This window comes from Canis lupus, chromosome 9, assembly GCF_048164855.1.
Source record: "Canis lupus baileyi chromosome 9, mCanLup2.hap1, whole genome shotgun sequence".
NCBI lineage: Eukaryota > Metazoa > Chordata > Mammalia > Carnivora > Canidae > Canis > Canis lupus.
The window spans coordinates 69020241-69043401 of record NC_132846.1 but is presented as its reverse complement, the minus strand read 5'-3'; the positions used below and the strand labels follow the sequence as shown (position 1 = coordinate 69043401).

Genomic DNA, 23161 nt, shown 5'->3' with positions numbered 1-23161 from the left:
GGCCTTTAAAGCATTGTTTTTACAGTAAAAGAAGCACAGGTATAGATGGGAGTTGGGGGCAGTGGCCTACTCTGGGTCACATCCACAGATCCTGGGGGTTTGCCTTCATCTGCTATTACAGGGAGTCTGGTGGTCAGGTTTGGAGGTGGTGTCCCCCTGCTGGAAGGTCCTTTCCTGCCTTCTCCATCTCACAAGTCTTAGTTGCTCTTTTTGCTCACAGCAGCTCAGACCTGCTCTTTGTGGTAAAGGCCGCCTTGACAATCCAGAGCCTCAGTCATGACAAGTATGGCCGTGTTCCTACCAACTGGCCTTATTGGTTTACTTGCTTGTTGTCCCCATTAGAACATGGCTCCTTAAGGCCAGGATCACAGTTTGTCCACCGAGAGGGTGGCCTGGCCAGAGACTGCCCAGTGAAGGGCAAAGAGGGCTGATCAACTGGATGGGGGTACCCACGGTAGGGTGTGGGCAGGAAGCTCGCCTGATGGTGCTTGCCCTCAGCAGCTCCCTCTTCTACTGCATGGCTCCCAGTGAGACATCTCCCATGGGCCTGAAGGCTGGGGTACACCCATGGGAAAATAGGCATCTCACTGCAGGGGACACCCCAGAGGCGGAAGTAGAGAAGGTCAAAGGGCACAGGCTCCTGGACCCCAGAGCTGTGGGTTCAAATCCCAGCTCCTGCAGTAAATAGCTATGCAACCTCAAGAAAGCTGTTCCTACTATTTTAGTTTCCTTCCCTGTAAAATGAGAATAATTACAGTGACCCATAAAGTGACAGTGCATAAATCAATCACTCTAGCACAGTGGTGCCCAGGATACGGCCACTGCCTTCACGGCAGCTCTCCGGTCGAGGGTGGGTAGGAGGCGGGGGGTGGGGGGGCCCTGCTGCAGCTGTAGTGTCTCCTTCATGGGAAGTTCAGGTTTCATAGGTGGTGACCTGAGGGGCTTCTTGGATGCTCTGGTTCAGGACATGTCTCCAATGTGTCACATTTTATTTGACTTCAGAAAATTTGCAAAAATCACCTGTTCTGCTGGTGTCATAAACATTCTCATCAGCTACTTTTTTTTTTCCCTCCCAAAGAAACACATCAACCCACAGAAAATCCTTGACAGGTTGTTACATTGGAAGTTTTAACAGAAGTATCAACATCTAATAGAGGTCAGCCTCCCAAGTGAAGTCCCGGAACAAGAGGCATATTTCCAGAGGAAAAGTGATCTGGGTTTACGAACCCTCCCCTCACACTGAGAGTAGAAGATGGGTTTGGAGAGTAAGGGAAGATATTTAGGGGAGAGATTCCTTGGTAGGAGCTGTACCCAGCCCTCGCTCTAGCACATAGAGGGGCATGAGGAGAGTCTGTTCTTGAGTTTAGAGAGAGGCGTGTCATGTGTGTCTCTTGCAGGGAGGGTCCAGCCTCTGTCCAAGAGAAGTAAAAGCGGTCTGATGTATTGAGCTGAGCTGGCTGTATTGATGTTGGCCTGCACGTCCAGAGACCGGAGCCAGGGAGGCACATGTGTGTGTGTCCCTCGACATGCACACGCCAGCAGAGCAGCAGTGGCAGCTAAAGCAGACTCAGTGGGGGAGAAGCTGAGGGTCCCTGGAGACATGCAAAGAAAAGTGACTGGCAAGCAGAGCAGACTGGCCTTCCTGAGGACCAGTGTGGGTGACCTCTGCAACACGTGGTAGGAGTGGGGCTGTGCACCTGTTCGAGGCCACGAGCGAGAAGTCAGCTTCCAACAGTGCCCAGCAGGTGAGAACTTTTCCCTCCATCTCTCATCCTCCTGTGCCCAAGACCCAGATCATGCATGGAGGGGCAGAAGCAGGGCCAGGCGGGCACACGGGGAGTCGGGGAGTTGGGGAGAGGAAGAGAGAAGCCACAGGATGGGACCTCTGCCTTGATGGCTGCATCTCAGGGACAGCAGGTCCCGCCCTGGGGGAGACAAGATGTCACTTTAAATCCCATCTGAAGTTCAGATCACCACAAGGCACAAGATGCTTTTAATTGTGAAAGTGACACAGTATTTGGTGACTTCAAGTGACAATAGCACTTTTATTGCCTGAGCGACTTGCAAAGTCCTGAGGCCTTCTGAGGATCCAGGGTCCTGGGATGAGCTTCTCCCATTGAATACATTTTAAAGGGACAGTAGGAGTCAAGATAAAGCTCCTGTGGTTATTCCCTCCCAGTCCTCCCTGCTGGATGCAGCAGCTCAATGAGGAAGCTGAAGGCAAGGAGGTGGACTGTGCAACAACTCACCTGCAACCTTGAACAGGCTCCTTCCCTTGTCTGAACCTACATTTTCTATCTGAGAGATGAAGCACGTCCCCCTTGTCTGGAGGGCTCCAGTGCCCTTCCTGGAGCCGATCCCTTTCCTCTTCTCTCCCATGACCTTTGGGCTCCAGAGAAACTTAGCTGGCCGAGACCCTGGCCTCTGCAGCTCATGCTGGCGGGGAGAGAAGGGAACCAGGCTTCCAACAAGTATTGTTCCCTCAATAGGCCAACTGTTGACAAGAGCACATGGGGTCGTTGCAAGGGAAGCCTTTTTAAGGACATGGTGCCAGGGTGAGGCCTATGAATACCTGGGGGAATGACTTCCAGCAAAGGATGGAAGGCCACCACCTGGAGATGGACAGGTGCTGGAGACAGAGCAGGGGCTGGGAGGCTGGTGGGAAGTGAGGTCAGGAGGTAACGGGAGGTGGAGGGTGGTGGTGAGCACAACAGACAGAGCCCTAAAGGCCGAGGTAAGGGTCGGCTTTGGCTTTGGATGAGTCGGCATGATGGGTGACGGGTTCCAGGCAAAGGGGTGGGCTAATCTGGGGTGTGAGAAATCATGGTGAGTGGGGAGGCACTGTGTCTCCTGCTGGGTCCTGACTGGCTGACAGGCTGATCCCTGGGCATGTTTCCTACCTTGTGGTTTAGGGGAGAGCATCTTGGTGTGGTGCAAGATTCACTGTAGACCAAGAGACACTGGGGCAGCAGCTACTTCAATGACCAAAACAGCTTCCCTTCCTTGAGCACTTACCACGGGCCAAGCAGGTGTTCGGTGCTTTATGTGAGTCATTCTTACAACAGCGTCAGCAGTGGGCTCACTGTTATTCCCTTTCTGCAGACGGGAAGACTGAGGAGTGCAGAGGTTTTGCGCCTTACCCAAGGTCTCATGGCCAGTAAGACTGAAGGGGGATTTGGGACCAGGTGTCCCTGCTGGTGATACCGGCCCCCCCAACCACTTCCTGCCCTGTGCAACTAACTGAACTCAGGAATGAAGTGGGGGAGGAATATGTTTTTGTCCCTGAGCCCTGACGTCTCCGGGTGGACGGGTCTCTATTCATCCTTGAATCACAGGGTTGGGGCAGAGCACAGGTGCACACCCAGCTCTCTCGAGACCCATTGCTGCCAACGCTCATACTAAGCATCTATTAGGAGCCAGACCCCTTAGTGGGCACCGTGGCAGTTGGCGGGTGGGGTTGGAAGTGCAACTCGGATCCCTGTCCTTAAATGTTTCCATTGAGCAAGATTTACTGATGGGCAAGATATTTGTTCAATGTTTATTAAAAAAAAACAAAACCAAAATCCCTATTGGGACACCTGGGTAGCTCAGTGGTTGAGCACCCGCCTTTGGCTCAGGTCGTAATCCCGGGGTCCTGGGATCGAGTCCCACATCGGGCTCCCTGCAGGGAGTCTGCTTCTCCCTCTTCCTGCGTCTCTGCCTCTATCTGTGTCTCTCATGAATAAATAAAATCTTTCTTTTTTTTTAAAAAAGAAAACCTCTATTGTTCATTATAACACTATTACTCCTAATAAAAGCCCAGAGGTGGCTTTTATTTATGGCCATTTTATGGATGGGACAACCTAGGGCAGGGAGGGAAATCACTGAGCTGGATCCAAACCCAGCCCACTGCGTTTTCCGGATCCCAGGGACCAGTGCTATATACTTGGAGTTTGTGTTTTCTCCTCATTTTAATAGTGCATCACCTTCTGAGAGGCCTTGTTCGTGAATGTTGGCTGGCTGCCCGAGTGCTGTATGGGATTCGTTTAAACCCGGGCTCTGGCAAATTTGATTTTTACTGAAAATTACCCATTTTTTAACATTTAAAATGTTATCGAGCCATGTGGCCATTGCCGTCTTGGGCAGAAAACATCTTGGATGAATTTGCATTTTTAATTCTTGGCATTTTTATTTTGCTTCAGTTCCCAAAGAGAATTTTTTTTTCCTTCTTAAAAAAAAAAAAAAAAGAAATTAAAGAAAGAAGGCAGCCCGCAACAGGACCAGGGTGCCAAGAGAACATAATAATAGTAGTAATGTGTGTTCCCTCGCTGCTAATTGCACCAAATTTTACCATGCGCTCCAGAAGCAGAGCCTGCCTGCCACTCTCCAAACCCGATTGCTCCTGCAGCCACTTAGCAGTGGTGAGATAATCACTCCTTAATGGGCCGGCTCCTCCCGAGGGTGGCTGCCTGCCGTGAGGGCCCGGGCTTGTCTGGCAAGTGCTGGAGCGGCAGCACCTCGGGACCTGCATTATTTAGCAGCATACCCTGCCTTCTCCTTGCCTTTCCTCATGTGGGGTTCCCACGCTGGCCTGGGGCTCTTGCAGGGCTGGAGGAGTTGTGCCAAAGGGTGTCAGAACTGGACAGAACTTCAGAGGCCGGGGGAACCGTGTAAAACTGAGGCTGAGTGTAGGGAGCGGAATGAAAGGTCCTTTACTATTCAGGGGCTTCTTGAGCACCTGTCATGGGCGAAGTAGCAGAGGAGAAGGCGGACAGTGGGGTGAAGGATAGCCAGGTGCACAGAGTTCTTGAATGCACCATGAGAAGTGCCAGGAGAGGAGACGTGCAGGGTTATGGAAGCTCAAAGGCAAGGCCCTGCCCTGGCACAGTACACCTTTCCCAGTAAACCTCACACAACCCCAGAGACAGGTGTTTGATCTCCACGTTACAGATGAAGAAGGCCAGGCGTGGAGGTGGGTATTACACTCACTTTATAGATAAGAAGTTGATGTTTGGAGCGATGAGCATCCTGCCCCCTGCAACCCCATCACTAGTACTATGGCCATGAACACAGCCAGGAGCCTGGCCTGCAACGACTTGATGATCTGGTGAGGGGAACAGAGACAACAGTTCACAAGGAGGGTGGCTTCAGATGGGATTAGCTCACAGAGGAAAATACAGCAGGACCACATGGGAGACAGTGACCCACCCAATGGGGGGTGGAAGTTGCTGGGAGGACCTAGAAGCCACTTCTGTGTGTCTTAGGGACAAAAGGGCCCCAGAGGACAGCCAAGGTGGATGTGGACTAAACCTGGCTCCCTCCTTGGGCTCCACCTTTTTCTAACTGTGTGGCCATGGGCAAGTTACTCAACCTCTCTGGGTTCTGGTTTCCAAGTCCGCCTGACAGAGTGGTGAGAGTACCTAGCCCTTGAGACTGTTGTACAGACTAAAGGAATTATTTGGACACATAAAATATATCAACATGCACACATACCACCCTTGGCCGATGGCCTGATGGAAACGAAGCCCTCGGCGTGGGCCCGTGGGATCATATTTTTACCTCTCCCAGAGCCAGAGTACAAATCCCACACCCCGTCAAATCCTTCTCTCCCTCCAGCGACTCTGACTTGTGGGGCCATTCAGCCTGCTTTGCGAAGTGAGGAAGCCACATTTGAATCTGTTGAAAAAACAAAAAACAAAAAACAACAAAAGCCCCAAACCAAACAAACACTGCGCGACACGGGACGCTGTTTCCTTCAGCCGGCGTCTTCCACAATATGGTGCGGTGGGCCGGGAAAGCTTGGCCACAGATGGCGTGCTTGGTACCAGCCCTGTTTTCTAAATACCCGGTTCCTCAGTGTAAATGATAATGCTCAGACACATGGTGCCGCTTGGCTCCCGGGAGGCTCCAGCAACAACGCTTTTCTTGGCCTGCCGCCCCGGGTCCGGCTCTCTCCCTCCAGATGGCAGGCATCAGAATCCTTCAAGACATGGGATGTGGATGCTGACACTCAGGTTGGAGACAGGGTGGTCCCTTGGACCCTCGTGGGGCCGCTGGCTTACAACTTGAGCTCCCACCGGTGGCCTTGGGGCACTGCACGGGAGATGAGGTGCTGGCAGGAGCTCCTGTGCGGTAACCTCGAAAAGACATCATTGTGGGGCTGGCCCTTGAACCCAGCTCTTCCACAGCTGCGTCCTTGAAGTGTTTCTCTCTTCCAGGAAAAGTGTGCCTTCTTGGGGAGGTGTCCATGGAGCACCGCTCTCAAACAAGGGGAGAGTGGGGGAAGGGGCAGAGGTGTTCATCTCCCACGCAAAGGAAGAAGCCACCACTTTAGCACCTTCAGGCTCGTAGGCAGCCCAGCAGAGGAGCAAGAAGGTGAGCTCGGCATCCCTACAGTCTTGACTTTGAACTTTGCCTTCACTCTGTACCGGTGACTTCACATTGCTGAAGCTCTCCAAAGCCCACTTTCTTTATCGTTATTCTTACAAAATGAAATCAGGTACCAAGAGCATGGCTTGGGGGAGCAGGCAAGAAGGGGACTCAGGGTCTGCAGGGAACTTAAACAAACACATAGAACCAACTCAAACTCAGTTGGCTTTTTTGTTATCACTATGCACTGACAATTCCAAGCAATGTCAGTGAGAGAATACTCTTCCCCGAAATGTTCTGTTGTGGGTCTAAGTTTTTAAACAGTTGCTGCATTTAATGGTGAGTCTATCTCTTTCAGCTTCAAATTCACATATTTTTCTTACGTATCCTTCAATATCTATTGTATCCTGTATGGAAGTTATGCTGTCAGCCCCTAACTTGGGATGAGTCGACTCAGCTACATGCAGTCATTCGGACAGTGAGTTCCCAACAGCATGGAAACATTTGAACTCACTTTGGGCGCTCCATGGTACTCTATATTCTAGTGTTTAAACAGTAGATTTAACTATAACAACAACATCATAGTGATCAGGAAAACAGAGAAACAGAACTTGGGAAGTACTTGCCCAAGGGTAGCACTTGGCACTTGGCTGTTGCTTAATAAATCTGAGTTACCCTTCATCTGGAAACATGTACACTTCAGCTGTAAAAATGGACACAGTAACATCATATAGGATTTTTGGTTCAAATCCCAGTTTTCCTATCTCTTGGCACATCCCATAACTCTATGAGGTCTAGTTTCCTTTTCTGAAAAAATAAGATCCTCCTATCTACTTCAGTGGTATGCAATGAGTCTCTTCCACAAAGTACCTGGCTGGGGCTATGGCTTTCCTCCAGTTGGGGTCCACTCCAATCCCACCCAGCCTGTGACCCTGGGCTCCACTCCCCATTCCTAGTCTTTATCCTTTTGTAGTCTCCACCTAATCTTGGTTCCCTAAAATTGGCTTTTCTGGGGGACATAGAGTTTGACTCCCTGTAGTAGTTTGGGGTTTTGATTATAAGAAATAGAAACATATTTGGATAATCTAAGCAAACTTGGTGAAAGGATATGATGTAAAAGATGTGTATTGGGAGTGTGGAGGAACTTTTGAAATGGAACAGAAGCTGTGAGACCAGAAAGGGAAGGGATAGAAACCAAGAACACTCATGGAGACAAGGGGCAGGAAGCATGAAGTCCAGATATAGTCTCATGACTGGAGCAGCCTAGCCAGGAAGCTACCACCACTTTTTTTTTTTTCTGCCATAGCAGCAAGAAACTAACCTTCTCCCCTTCTCTCTTCACATCTCTCTGATGTGATGATTAAAAGTTCAAATCCTGGAAAGCAGGCCCTGATTGGCTGACCTTAGGTCATATTGCCCACTCTCTTATTTCCTAGGGGCAGGGAGAGTCAGTATCTGGTCCTTTAGGCTTCTGGGAGGCTTGTTTTGGAATTTCTATCAGAGCTAATTTCCTCCAAAAATCTGAGGAAATCTGCTCTCAGGGAGGGGGACTGGATATGGGACAACTGAGTATATTTAGAATCCACAGCACTCACCATAGGCTGTTATTTTCACTTCCTGGTAGAAGTCCTAGCCAGGTCCCCACTTGGTTCACCCAAGAGATGTTCTCATAATACCTGATGGATTTAAAAACTTGACTTCTGGACTTAGGTCTGAGATGAATAATGTTCTGTCTGAATAATTGGACAGACTGGCATTTTGTTGCCTCTGGCAAGGGATGGAGGAGGAGAAAGAAAACCTGTATTTAATATGCTCCTAGTACATGCAAGGGATTGTACTGTACACTTCACATCCATCCATCTGTTAAAATTATAGCTAAAGTCCTTGGACGTATATGCCATTATTCCCATTTTACAGATGGAAAACTGAGGTTCAGGGTGCTCAAATGGAATTACTCATTGTTTCACTTAGAGTTCTTGGGTGAGCCACCAGAAATTTACCAGAGTTGAATTAAGCCAAAGGCTTGATTGTAAGAGGATGGAGTAGGGGCTGTTGCAGTTGAAGCAAATGATACAGATTTGGAGAAGACAGGAATCAGGAATTCCCTGGAGATACTGTAGCAGAAACCAATGGTTTGGTTTGGAACTAATTAGTTCCAATGGTCTGGAACTAATTTCCCCAAACCTATGTCATTGTGGTGAAGATTTAAATTTTTGGGAGGGAGAGTCTAATTGGTTTAGGTTGGGTGACTTTCCTGGGTGTACAACCTGGGCAGTCTCATATAGCCCTGCCAGTAGAAGAGCTCTACAGTTGGTCTAATGCTCTGCAGCTGCCATATTGAAATTCTTCAGATTTTTTTTTAACAAGATGCCTCACAAATTATGTAGCCAGTTCTGCATTAGTTAGGTAAATACAACACTCTTTGATTGACAGTCCTATCAAGATTGCATGTGATGGTGATTAGGTAATTTTCTAAAGCATTATTGGAAGAATGTCATATGAAGGGAGGATAAATGCCAGGCAGGCAGGTGTGCAGGCAAAAACAATAGATGTTCACTACTGTCTGTACCTTGTCAGCCCAAAATCTCCACATACACTTTTCCCCTCAAATACAATTTTACCTTGCATCATTTCCACCCAAAGTTCAGTAACTGGAAGCACTCAAAAGACTTTGACTTAACCACAAAGGAGGCTGGAAAATAAAATTCTCAGGATTCAGAAATGAGATAGCCAATCACTGCCATGGCCTATTTGCCCATAATCGTAAACTACCCAAAATTATGTACTAGGTATTTTATATTATATATTTTAGAATGAATATCAAGGGATGAGAAAGGAATGCATTATACAATGAAAAATATGGAAGAGATAGCAGGTGTGAAAGAAATAGAAATTATGAGAGACATGGGATCCTTGGGTGGCGCAGCGGTTTGGCGCCTGCCTTTGGCCCGGGGCCCGATCCTGGAGACCCGGGATCGAATCCCACGTCGGGCTTCCAGTGCATGGAGCCTGCTTCTCCCTCTGCCTGTGTCTCTGCCTCTCTCTCTCTCTCTCTCTCTGTGACTATCATAAATAAATAAAAATTAAAAAAAAAAGAAATTATGAGAGACATGGAGAGACATGGATTAGAGAATGAGAAGCTTCAACACAAATCTAATCTAATTGGATGCAAATTATTGAAACAAAATATGAAAGAATTTAAGGGTCATAGAAGATAGAAAGTGAAGCTCCAACATATGTCAAGAGGGAGAGACTGGAGTAAAGGACAGCAAGGTGGTATTTAAAACAATAACTGCTGAAAAATTTTTGCCAAGTACAGGAAGACCCATTAAGCTTCACATGTAGACACTTTATAGTGAAACTGCAGAATATCAAGAAGAGAGAAAAATCCTAAGGGCCACCAGGGAATAAAACATAGATCACCTTCAACAGAACAACAATCAGATTGTTATCCAAATTCTCATGAGCAGTATCATATGCCAGAAAGAAATGGAATATCTTTGAAGTTGAGAGATAATAATTATGACCCTATAATTCTATACCAACCCAAACTATAATTTAAGAGCAAGGATGACAAAGATATTTTTAGAAAAATCAGAACATAGAATAGAAATGAATAATGTGGATGCTCTCTAACATAATTATTAAATAAATTACTTAAACAGGAAAAAATATTCCAGAAGGAAGGAGTGAGATGCAAGATAAACAATACTAAAATTTAATGGTAAACACTAGAATGATAGAGTGCATGACTTTTGAGCCGGTAGTGAAAAATAAAAGTAATATAGAAAACTTAATCCATCAAAAGAAATGAAAGGAGAAAAAAAAGGCAAAAAGGAAGCAGGAAGGTAGAAATAAGTCCACATCCATTACTAACCACAATAAATGTACATAGGTTAAACTCACAATTATAAGATAGAGACTTCAGGTTGGATTAAAAATATACAAGTAAGGGGATCCTTGGGTGGCTCAGTGGTTTAGCTCCCTGTGTGGAGCCTGCTTCTCCCTCTGCCTGTGTCTCTGCCTCTGTCTCTCTCTCTTTGTGTCCCTCATGAATAAATAAATAAGATCTTTTAAAAAATCTACAATTATATGATTATTACAATAGACGTATTTAAAGAATCCAGATGCTTGAAAATTAAGAGGTATAGAGAAGATATACTGGGCATTTACTGACCAAAAGGAAGGTAGTATAGTGTTCTTATTAACAGACAAAATAGAATTTAGTATGAGTAGCATTAGAAATATTATTTAAATTAGAGGGTTCTTTCTTTCTTTCTTTTTTCTTTCTTTCTTTTTCTTTCTTTCTTCTTTCTTTCTTTCTTTCTTTCTTTTTCTTTCTTTCTTTTCTTTCTTCTTTCTTCTTTCTTCTTTCTTTCTTTTTTTTTTTTAAAGATTTTATTTATTTATTCATGAGAGACACAGAAAGAGAGGCAGAGACACAGGCAGAGAGAGAAGCAGGCTCCATGCAGGGAGCCTGATGAGGGACTCGATCCCGGGTCTCCAGGATCATGACTGGGGCTGAAGGCAGCGCTACTTCACCTGGGCTGCCCTAGAGAGTTATTTCATATTGATAAAAGAACAACCCACCAAGATGACACAACAATCATTAATTTGTATGTGCCTAACTATATAGCCTCAAAATACCAAGAATAACAACTGTCAAAACAGGAGAGAGTAATTGATAAGATTTGTGATAATGATAAAAGGTTTAATCATCTCCCAGAAATGGATTGATCAGACGAACAAGCAATAAGTACAGATATGTGAAGATAATCTTGATCTGGCTCAAAATATATAAACTTGCTCTTCAGAGAACATACATTGTTTTCAAGCACACATTGAATTTTTATCAGAAAATGATAATATTTTAGACCATTAAGGAAGTCACAACACATTGCAAATAATAGCCATTATTCAAACCATATTCTCTGATCAAAATGAGATAAAATGAATTAGCAATAAAAATAAATTATTTCCCACACATTTGGAAACCGTCAGTAAAAAAAATTCAAACATCTAAAGACTCTGTGAGGAGTCAAAGAGAAAAATCAGAAGGGAAATGATAAAATATGTAGACGTGAATTATAATGAAATCGCTATATACAAAAACCTAGAAGATGCAGATAAAGTCATATTTAGAGGAAAACTAATAGTCTCTAATTTATTACAAAACAAGAGTCCAAAAACACATGAGTTGAGTGTGCAGAACAAGAAACTACAAAAAGAATACCCCCTCCAGTAGTCTCCCATAAAAAAGACCAGATATAGAAATAGTCAATACAGTTGGATTCATCATTTGATTAAGCTTAAATCCACTGTGCTCTCCAAATTCATCAGAGTTTTGCACTGATTGAAACAGTAGAATTCAATATGGCTGTGATAAGGATTATCATATCGGTGTTTGCCAAATATTTAATGACTGAAATTCTCCAAGGGATATGGTATTTATTTTTATCTTTTTATTTTGAGATAATTTCTAACTTACAGAAAAGTTGCAACATAGAACAAAGAGCCATTTGAGAATAGGTTGCTGATGTTATGTCGCATTACTGTAGAATATTTCAGGGCATAAAGAGAAAAGGATATGATTGTACATAACCACAATACAACTATCAGAATCAGAAAATTATTACTGTTATGTTACTACTATCAATTCATAGACCCCATTCAGTTTTGTTAATGTCCCATATGCCAAAAGGATAACTGGATCATGTCTTGTCTTTAGTTGTCATGTCTCTGTAATGTCCTTAAGGTAGGACTAGTTCCTCAGTGTTTCCTTGACTTTCATGACTTTGACATTTTAGAAGATTATAATTCCATTATTTTGTAAAATGCCTACTAATTTGCTTCTATCTGATGTTTCCTGATGATTAGTTTCAGGGTATGCATCTTTGTCAGGAATGTCACAGAAGCGATGGCTCTGTTCCTCTGGTTTCATACTGCATTAGTTTGTGTAGGCTGTCATAACAAGATACCACAGAATGAGTGGCTTAAACAAGGGATATTTATATTTCACAGTTTTGGAGTCTGGAAGTGCCAGATCAAGGCTCTGGCTAGTTTGGTTTCTGGTGAGAGGTCTCTTCCTGACTTGCAGATGATTGCCTCTTCACTGTGTCTTCACATGGTGGAGATTGAGAGAGAGAGAGAGAGAGAGCACTCTGGTGTCCCTTCCTTTTCTTATAAGGACACAAACTCTATCAGATTAGGACTTCACCCATGACCTCATTTAACTTTTATCCCTTTATTATAAGCACTATCTCCAAATACAATCACATTGGGGGTTAGGCTTTAACATATGGTTTTAGGGTGAGGGGGACACAATCTATTATATGTAGATTCAACATTTGTTCCCTAGTTGAAGTAATTTTACTTGACTTCCTTCCTAAATCCTCTCTACTCAGCAATCCATAACACGTATCAAATGGTATTTGCCCCATTACTAGTTTTGTATCATTGGTGATATCTGTCAATTTCTCCACTATAAAGTTCCTCTTCTTCTTTTGTAATTAATAAGTATTTTGGGGGGAAGGACTCGGAAACTATGTAAATGCCCCACTCTTCATCAAATATTTATTATATGTTTTATTATCTACTGATATTTCTTGGCTGAATTAATTATTACTGTGATGGTTGCCAAATAGTGATTTTCTAATTCTATCATTCCTTGTACATTTATTAGTTGGCATGCTACTTTAAGAAAAAGCTTTCTTTTCTCCTCACTTAGTTTTTTATTTACAGCAGAATAAACTCATGGATTCTATTTTATTCAGTGGATATAATCTATTAGCATCATTATTTTATTGGTTCTCAAATGGTCTCTTATTTGGTCTTTCCACAAAGTAAAAAATGGTACTGGACTTGTTCTTTCACCATAAACAACTACAACACTAGAAAAAGCATATAGAACAACAGTTGCAGATATTTGACAACAGGCAGAGCTGGGTTGTGATCATTGGAAGAAATGAGGCAAACAATACGAACCCCATAATAACCTAAGTTTTCATCCTGGAAGAATTTTATGACCCTGATGCAGGAGAGGGAAACTCAAGCCGAGCACAGCAGATTTGGTGAGGTAAAGCAACAAAAGTCAGTTTATGAAGGACTGAGATGGTTAGAATTGGGGGAGCAGAATACAAGAGAAAAGGTAGCTACTCAGAGAATGATCTCCAGAAATCTTCAGGAGTTTCATAAGTCTTTGATTGAATGCTGATCTACATATACACAGGGCGAGATGCTGTGAGGCTGGGCAGCGAAAACCATGGGAGAAAAAACTACTACTGTGGAGTGCTAAGCCAAAAAAACTACCAGAACACACACAGAACTGTGAGTCATTCAACTTACAATCAACCAGAATGGAGGGACTTTGTCCAATACTGGAGGAATTAACTAGGCATTCCAGAAAGGCCATGCCTTAAGAATAGGGCTACATGAGCCATAGCATTAAATCAACTCTAGACTAATTCTAACAAGTTTTTCTAACAAGTTTGTAGAGGGTAATGCTCATTTGAAAGTGAATTATCTGCCTGCCAGAACAGAATTCAACACTCTTTGATGAAAGAAAACAAAATCCACCCTCTCTACAATGTAACAGTCACAATGTTCAGCATCTAGTTTAAAATTATTAGGTGAAAAAACAGGAAAAATGTGGTCCATAACACAGAGAAAGAAAATTAATAAGGCCAGACTAAAAATTATGTAGATAATGGAATTATGAGGCAAGGACTATATAGCTTTTACAAATATGCTCAAGAATTTAAAGGAAACATCAACATAATGAGAAGAGAAATAGAAACTATAAAAAAGAAGCAAATAGATCTTTTAGACCTCAAAAGTACAATCTACACATTAAAAATCATATTAAAAGTGTATTAGAAACTTCAGGAGAGATGATTGAAGATACAATCATATGAGGAATCCAAAAAGAATAACAAAAATTAAAACACTAGAAAAAAATGAACAGTGTCAGTGACCCATGATACAATAGTACACATCCTAATACCTGTGTAATTGTAGTCTCAGAAAGAGAAGAGAGAGACAATGAGACCAAAAAAATATTTGTGGAAATAAGAATCAAAATTTCCCCAAATTTGGTGAAAAATATGAATCCACATATCAATAATTTCAGTGATTACCAAGTAAGGTAAATAAATAAATAAATACATCAAGTCACATTATAATCAAATTTCTCAAAACCAGTGACAACGATAAAAATCCTAAAAGCCTCCAGAGATAAAAGACATATTACACACAGCCAACAGAGTTAAAAAATGGCCTCTAGCTTCTTTTAGGAATGGTATAATCTAGGTGATACAATAATGATCTTTGTTTTATTTTTTTAAAGTAGGCTCCATGCCAAGTATGGGGCTTGAACTCACAACTGAGATCAAGAGTCACATGCTCTACTGACTCAGCCAGCCAGGTGCCCCTATATTGACATCTTTAAAGTGTTAAAAGAAAAATCCCCAAACCCTGGCCACCTAGAATTTTATATCCAGCAAAAACATCCTTCAAAAGTGAAGGTGAAGTAAGAATATTTTTAAATAGACAAGAGCTGAGATATATATATATTGTCATCAGGAGACCTGTAGTAACTGTAATAAATATTACATCAAATTTTTCAGGTTGAAGGAAAATGATTCTACATGGAAGCACAAATCTACAGAAAAGAATGAAGAGTGTCAGAAATGTCAAAGATGTGAGTGTATATTTATTTGTTCTCATTTACATTTTTAAGAAAAGGTGATTGTTTAATGATTTATTTATTTATTTGAGAGAGAGAGAGAAAGAGAGAGACAGAGAGAAAAGGGAGAGAATCTCAAACAGATTTCGGCTGAGCATGGAGGCCGGTGAAGGGCTTAATCTCATGACCCTTGAGATCATTACCTGAGCCAAAACTGAGTTGGTCACTTAACCGACAGACCACCCAGGTGCCCCTAAAAGATTTTATTTAAACAATAAAAATAACAATATGCTGTGAGACTTGTATATAGAAGTGAAATGTGTGGCAACAATAGCAAGAGAGCTGGAGGAGCTATATTAATATCAGACAAACTAGATGTCAAGAAAAGATATATTACCAAAGATAAGGAGGGATATTTGTAAATTACAAATGGCCAATTTATCAAGAAGCTATAACAGTTTTAAGTGTGTATGTGCACCTAATAATAGGACTTCCAAGTATATAAAGGAAAAATGCAGAGAATCAAAATGAGAAATAGACACATCTTTAAATTTAGTTGAAGATTTTCAACACTCTTCTCTCTCAGTAATTGATAGAATGAAAAATAAATCAGTAAGAAGAAAAAAACCTTGAACAACTCCATCAACCTACTTGACCTAATTGACACTTATAGACTATTCTACACAACTGGAGAAAAGAAAATACATTCTTTTTAAGTGGATCATTCATCATGATGGCCCATATGCTGGGCTGTAAAATAAGTCTGAATAAGGTCTAAAAAGATTGCAATCAACAGAGTATATTCTCTGACCACAATGACACTAAATGAGAACACAATTATAAAAATAAATCTGGAAAATCTCCAAATATTTGGAAATTAAACAACACACTTTTAAATAACACATAGGTCAAAAAAGAATCATAAAAGAAATTAGATAATATTTTGTATGGAAATAAAATGAAAACAAACATTATGATGTTCATGTTTTTTTTAGATGAAAATGTTTATCTTTTGGGGCACTTGGGTGGCTCAGTTGGTTAAGCATCTGCCTTCAGCTCAGGTCATGATCTTAGGGTTCTGGGATTGAGTTCTCTGTCTGGTTCCCTGCTCGGGAGAGAGTCTACTATTCCCTCTCCCTCTGCCTACTCCCCCTGCTCATGCTCTGTCTCTCTCAAACAAATAAAATCTTTTAAAAAAAGGAAAATGTTTATCTTTTCTTTTCTTTCTTTTTTTTTTTTGAGGGGGAGGGTGGGAGGCACAGAGGGAGAATGAGAGAATCTTAAGCAGGCTCCATGCCCAGCACAGAACCTGACACAGGGCTTGATCTCACAACCATGAGATCACAGCCTGAGCTGAAATCAAGAGTTGGATGCTTAACTGAGCCATCCAGGTGTCCTGAAAATGTTTTAGTTTTTTAAATTTATTTATGATAGTCACACAGAGAGAGAGAGAGGCAGATACATAGGCAGAGGGAGAAGCAGGCTCCATGCACCGGGAGCCCGATGTGGGATTCAATCCTGGGTCTCCAGGATCACACCCCGGGCCAAAGGCAGGCGCTAAACCGCTGCACCACTCAGGGATCCCTGAAAATGTTTATCTTAAAACAGGAAAGCTTTAAAATAGATGATCTATTTTAAATAGATGAGTTCCATCTCAAAAAATTAGGACAAAAAGGGCAATTAAAATGAAAAATAAGTAGAAAGAGGGAAATAAAAGATAAAAGCAACAATCAATGACATAACAAATGGAAAAACAATGAAGAAATTGATGAAACCCAAAGTTTATTTTTCGCAAAATTTAATAGTTTGATAAATATCTGGATTGATCACATAAGGGTGTCTTTGAAAGCTTACTAATATCAAGAATAAAATGGGGGTAGCATTATAGATTCTGCAGACATTAAAAGTATGATAAAGAACTATCATGAAAATTGTTATGGCAATAATTTCAATAACTTAGACCAAGCAGACAAATTCTTTGAAAGACACAACTTATCAAAATAGACACAAGAGAAAGTAGAAAATATTAATAACCTTATATTTATTAAAATTGAATTAGTAGTTAAGACCTTCCCACAACAGAACTTCATGTCCAGATGGTTTGGTAAATTCTATCAAACATCTGATGAAGAAATAATAATACCAATATTATGTTAATTTTTTCAAAAAAATGGAGGAAAAGCTAGCATTCCTTAACTGATGTTGTGATGCCATGATACAAAGATAGTATGAGGAAAGTACAGACTAGTTTACCTCACAAATATTGAGGGGGAAAATCCTTAACAATATACTATCAAATCAAATCTAGAAATATTCACTGTATACTGTTAACATGGAAGTTTGGTTTGGCGTTGAAAAAAATAATCAGTGTAAATCACAATCTTACAGTAAAAAGGAGGAAAATCATATGATTATCTCAATAGATACGTAAAAATGATCTGACAATATTTGCCAAGCATAGATTATAAAACTATCAGAAAGAACAGAAACAAGTTTTCTCAACATGATAAAAAGCATTTTTGAAAAACATTCAGCTGACACCATATTTAACATAAAAGACTAAATGCTTTTCCTGTAAGGTCAGGAAAAAGCAAAAATACCCATCCTCATCATTTCTTTTCACTACCTAGAGTTCCTAGCCAATGCAATAAAGTAAGAAAAAGAAATAAAAGGGATAAAGATGGGAGACAAAAAAATACAACCATCTTTATTTCCAGGTGATATAATTATGGGCTTAGGAAATCCTAAGGGTCTGCAAAAAATGCTACAAAGTAAATAATTTTGCAAGGTTGCTCGATACAAGGTCAATATGCAAAAGTCTACTGTTTTTCTTTCTTTCTTTTTTTTTTAAAAAGATTTATTTATTCATGAGAGACAGAAAGAGAGAGAGAGAGGCGGAGACACAGGCAGAGGGAGAAGCAGGCTCCATGCTGGGAGCCTGATGTGGGACTCGATCCTGGGACTCTAGGATCATGCCCTGGGCTGAAGGCAGGCATTAAACCACTGAGTCACCCAGGGATCCCCTGTTTTTCTGTATACTAGCAAGAATAATTGGCAACATGAAACAGGAATAATTTAACAAAAGTGATACTGACTGAAAAATGACAAAACACTTCTGAAGGAGACTTAAATATATGGAGACATATACTAGATAATGGAGAGAACACTGGAAAACTAGGTGTTGTTAAAATACCTGAAAGGTTTCGTCTCAACACTTCTGTCACTAAAAGTGTGGTGGTTCCCCCCAGCAATTTTTTCAATTCTCTGATAGCAGTTGGGTGTTCAACAACTCAATTCAGTTCTGAAACCCGCTTCTGGAGTTAATGCAGACCCTGTAAGTTAAAGGTGTAGTCCTGTGCTCCTACCTCAGATGCCAGCCACGATAGGGGTCCCCAGGCTACTCACATTTCTGCTTGACTGACTACAAATTTGGGAGTTCCCTTGACTTCTCCTCATATGTGATGATTTGCTAGAATGGCCCACAGAACTTAGGAAAACACTTTACTAAAGTTTATTGGTTTGTTATAATGGATACATACAGTTCAGAAACAGTTAAATGGAAAAGATGCATAGGGTGAGGTGTGGGGAGGTATGCAGAGCTTCCATGCCCTCTCCAGGTGTACTACCTTCCTCACACATTAATGTTTTCATCAACCAGAAAGCTCTCCAAATCTCCTTGTTCAAGAGTTTTTATGGAGCTCAATCTCCAGCCTCTCCCCATCCCCCGAGGTCAGTGGGTGGGGCTGGATGTTCCAGCCCTGTAATCACTTGGTCTTTTTGATAACCAGTTCCATCCTGAGGCTAGCTAGGGGGCCCCACCCTGAGTTACTTCATTAGAATAAATTCAGATGTGATCAAAAGGGATTTGTTATAAATACTAAAAGGCATTTCCATCACTCAGGAAATTCCAAGAGTTTAGAAGCTCTGTGCCAGAAATCAGGAATAGAGACCAAATATACTTCTTGTTATATCACAATATCATTTTCACCTAAGTGAACATATAGATTTAATGTAATTCTAGTCAATATATCATTAGGTTTTTGAAAGAAATTGGCAACCCAATTATAAAATTTATATGGAAATAGGGGGATCCCCGGGTGGCTCAGCAGTTTGGCGCCTGCCTTCGGCCTAGGGCGTGATCCTGGAGTCCCGGGGATCGAGTCCCACGTCAGGCTCCCTGCGTGGAGCCTGCTTCTCCCTCTGCCTGTCTCTCTCTCTCTCTCTCTCTCTCTGTCTCTCATGAATAAATAAATAAAATCTTAAAAAAAAAAAAAAAGAATTGACTGCGTCTAACCAAGCTGTAGGGTAAAAGCTACTTAAAAAAATTTACATGGAAATACAAAAGACCTAGTATAGCCAAAATAACTTTTTAAAGGCAGAGCAAAAAAAAAAAAAAAAAAAAAAAGGCAGAGCAAATTTGGACAGCCTAAACTACTTAGTTTTAACATTCATATTACAAAACTACAATATTCAAGTCAGTATAAGGTGAAAAATATAGATTAATGGAGCACTCTCATGCATATGGTTAATTGATTTTAAATCAGGGCCAAAGGTAAATTCATGATAGATAATCTTTTCACCAAATGATCCTAGAACAACCAAATATCCAAATGGAAAAAGTAAAGTCTGACTCCATCTCACAACACTTGCAATGTGAACCCCAAATAGATTATGTGCTTTAGCACAAAGTCTGAAATTATAAAACTTGTGAATTAAAAAAAGACAATGTATTTCTGACCTTGGAGTTGGCAGTGGGTGCCTGGAACACAAACAACACAAACAGTAACAGAAAAGTTGATAAAATGAACTCCGAGAAAATGAAAACATTCTGATTTTCAAAAGACACCATTAAGAAAATGGAAAGTATACTACTAATGGCAGAAAATGTTTGCAACACGTGCATTTGGCAAATAACTTTGTACCTAGATTCTCACAACTCAGTAAGAAAAACAGCCCAATACAAATGTGCAAAAATTTCAACAGGCACTATACAAAAAAGCTATATGTATGGCCAATAAGATCCTGAAAAGATGCTTAACACCATTATGCAATAAGAAATTAAAATTAAAACCACAATGAAGTTCTGCTGTATACCTACTAGAATGGATAAAATGAAAAAGATCAAATATAACAAATATTGGAGAGAATGTGGAACAGCCAAGATTCTCATGCTTTGCTGGTGGGAATGTGAAATGGTACAATCATTTTGGAAAACTGCAAAAATGTATTATGAAGTGAAATATAATCTTATTATACAATCTAGGAATTCCATTCCTATGTTTTACCTCAGAGAAAGAAATACATGTATCCACACAAAGGCTTGCATATAAATATTCAAGCAAGCTTCATTCGTAATATCTGGAAACTGGACACAACATAAGTGTTCATCAGGAGGTGAGTGGATAAACCAGTTGTATTTTTCATAAACGGGAAATTACTCAGCACTAAAAATGAACAACTTCCTGACATGCACAGCAACATGAATGAATCCCCAACACTTTATGTTATTCTCATGTTAGAAGGCAGACCCTAAAGAACACATACTGTTTGATTCCACTTAATATGAAGTTCTGCAAAAGGCAAAATTAATACATAGTAACACAAATCAGATAAGTGTTGCCTTGGGGAGGGATGAATTAAGAGAGAGCTTGACAGAATTTGTGGGTTGTGAGAATGTTCTGTATCTTGATTAAAATAGGGGTCACATGGTTATACACGTGCATATATTTGTCAGAACTCATGGCACTGTAATTAAAATAGGTGCATTTTGTTGGATAGAAGTTAAATCAGAATAAAGATAATTTTCAAACTCCACGAAGTTGGTCAATACGTGCCTCTTCAAGTGGGTCCCTGTTCTTGCATGTTCTCCTCATTCCTTGAGCCCTTTGAATTGCAGGCTTGGTCTGAACTTTGCTTTTTTAAAAGATTTTATTTATTTATTCATTCATTCGCGAGAGACAGAGACACAGGCAGGAGGGAGAGGCAGGCTCCATGCAGGGAGCCTAACCTGGGACTCGATCCTGGGACTCCAGGATCACGCCCTGGGCTGAAGGCAGGTGCTAAACTGCTGAGCCACCCAGGGATCCCCTGGTCTGGATTTTCAACTCATCTCAAATCCCTTTCCCGGTAGGACCTCCTCAATTACCCCTGTGTATCATTGACCTTCTTCAAGTTCCCTCTTTTACGACATCGTTTATTTCCTATTATCATTTCCACCTGTCTCACTGCTTTACCTTTCTTTACGGAAGTCCTGTCCCAGCAGGGATGCAAACCTCAGCCTGTCTGGTTCACCTGGCTATTCCTAAAACCCAGAACCATGATTGGCGTGTAGCAGGTGATCAATCTATCTACTGAATAAGTGAGTGGGTGGGTACCCAGGGTCTCATGGCTTGTGATGGCAAAGCCGGGCTTCTTACCCTGGGAGGTCTGACCCTAACATCCATGCTTTTCTAACTGTATATTGACTCTGTCTACTGAAAGGATGGACAAAACACAAACAGACAAACAAGGCCACAAGAACAGGGCTCTCTTTCAAGGAAATATACATTTATAACTTAATAGCCAATGACTTGGCTGACTCTAGCTGGAAGGGTTAAATAACAATGGGCAGAGGGGAAGCCAGTTAAACTTGTTTTCTTCTTCTTTTTTTTTTTAAGTTTTCTTTCTTTTTTTTTTTTTCTTTCTTTCTTTTATCTTATTTTATTTTATTTTTTGCAAGAGGCCTAGTTTGCAGTTTGCAGAGCTATCTGCTGGGCTGGCGGGAGAGCTGGAGAGCCGTGAAAAGAAACCAGAGAAGCTTGCTCACAAAAGACTGAAATCCTGGTATCTCTTTTGTTTTCACCCAAGTCTGTGGCCACTGACATTCCTCTTTTACACCACGGGTGGATAATAAGCCCCCTTCTCAGGAATCGAAATGCTCTTATACATTTTAATGTGACCTTAGCGAGCGCTTTTCAGAAATCACAGGCCCATCTGACTACACTTGAGGTTGAATTGAGCTAATGGTATTCACCTCATCTTTAGATGCAAAATTGGAAGGATAAAAAGACCTTGCTGTGAAGAGGGGGGGGGGGTGTGAAGGGAGGAGGGGTGGGTGGGCTGGGGGGGGGGCAGGAGCGGGAGGCAGATTAGAGATACCGCTTAAAAATCTCATGATTGCACGTTGATAACGAAATGTCTCCTCTTTCTGAAATCCCCCATGGGCTTGAGAGATGTCCTTACGCTTTTATTTTTAATGACGGAATCTTTTTATTCTTGGGCTGGGGAAATTTGAATGTTGCTGCATATGTGGCCAGGAGATACATTGACCTTTAGCAAATCTTATTTTTAAAAAAATCAGATGGAACAGTTATTGCCATATTCCAGCCCTGTAAGATGAGAGAGAGAGAGAGAGAGAGAAGAGAGAGAGAGCACACTTTCTTCCTTTGTAATCAGACGTGGATTAAATTTATTAAAGATTCTGTGTCTCCTTTTAAATGACTTGCAACTGTCTTTCTGAATTATAAGAAGCTCCTTGGAGACATGGCACCTTTCTGATATCATCTTCGGATCACAGAGAAGTCTTCTGAAATGGGAGGAAACTTGGTTCTTTTCTATTTCCCTTTGGCTAAAACGTGGCTCTCATTCACGTGCCCGATGCGCCAGGGCCCCAAGGAGGTAGGAACAGGGGTGAGGAGGAATGAGAGGGTGGGGGAGCTGGGTGTGGTCAGGAGGGAGGCTGGGAAGGAGCCCCTGCACTCAAATAAAACGCACGTCCCCCCAAGACAGGCTCATTTCCAGTATTGACGTGCCTGCCGTCTGTCAAAGACCTGGTGGATGCTTCCCGCCACCCGGATTCATCTGCCTCCAGGACAGAGGGGCCCGTTGGGCAATCCATCACGGAGCACACCTGGTCTGCCCACAGGAGACAGCAGGTAGGGAGGGGCTGACTGAGCCACGGTGGGGGGATCGGATGGCTGGGAGAGCCGGGGCCCCAGGTTGACTGGTGAGGATCCGACTCTCAGACAGGACCTCAGGCCTCTGGGCGTATCTGTCCAAGGGGTGTACATAATTTATCAGCGTGGAAAGGGTGACAGATTGGGATGGTCTGGCCTTTTGACTTTGCAGCTTCTGTCTGTATTTATAGAATTG

The 23161-nt window shown here is 41.9% G+C and overlaps 1 long non-coding RNA gene across 1 annotated transcript; it reads left to right on the top strand.

The window, feature by feature from the left end:
* The first annotated feature begins 6202 nt into the window (after positions 1-6202).
* Positions 6203-22943, top strand: LOC140639571 (uncharacterized). The gene is made up of 5 exons (XR_012036231.1): positions 6203-6354; positions 14973-15046; positions 21752-21853; positions 22538-22687; positions 22795-22943. It is a non-coding gene; the product is annotated as an uncharacterized lncRNA (long non-coding RNA).
* The last annotated feature ends 218 nt before the right edge of the window (positions 22944-23161 follow it).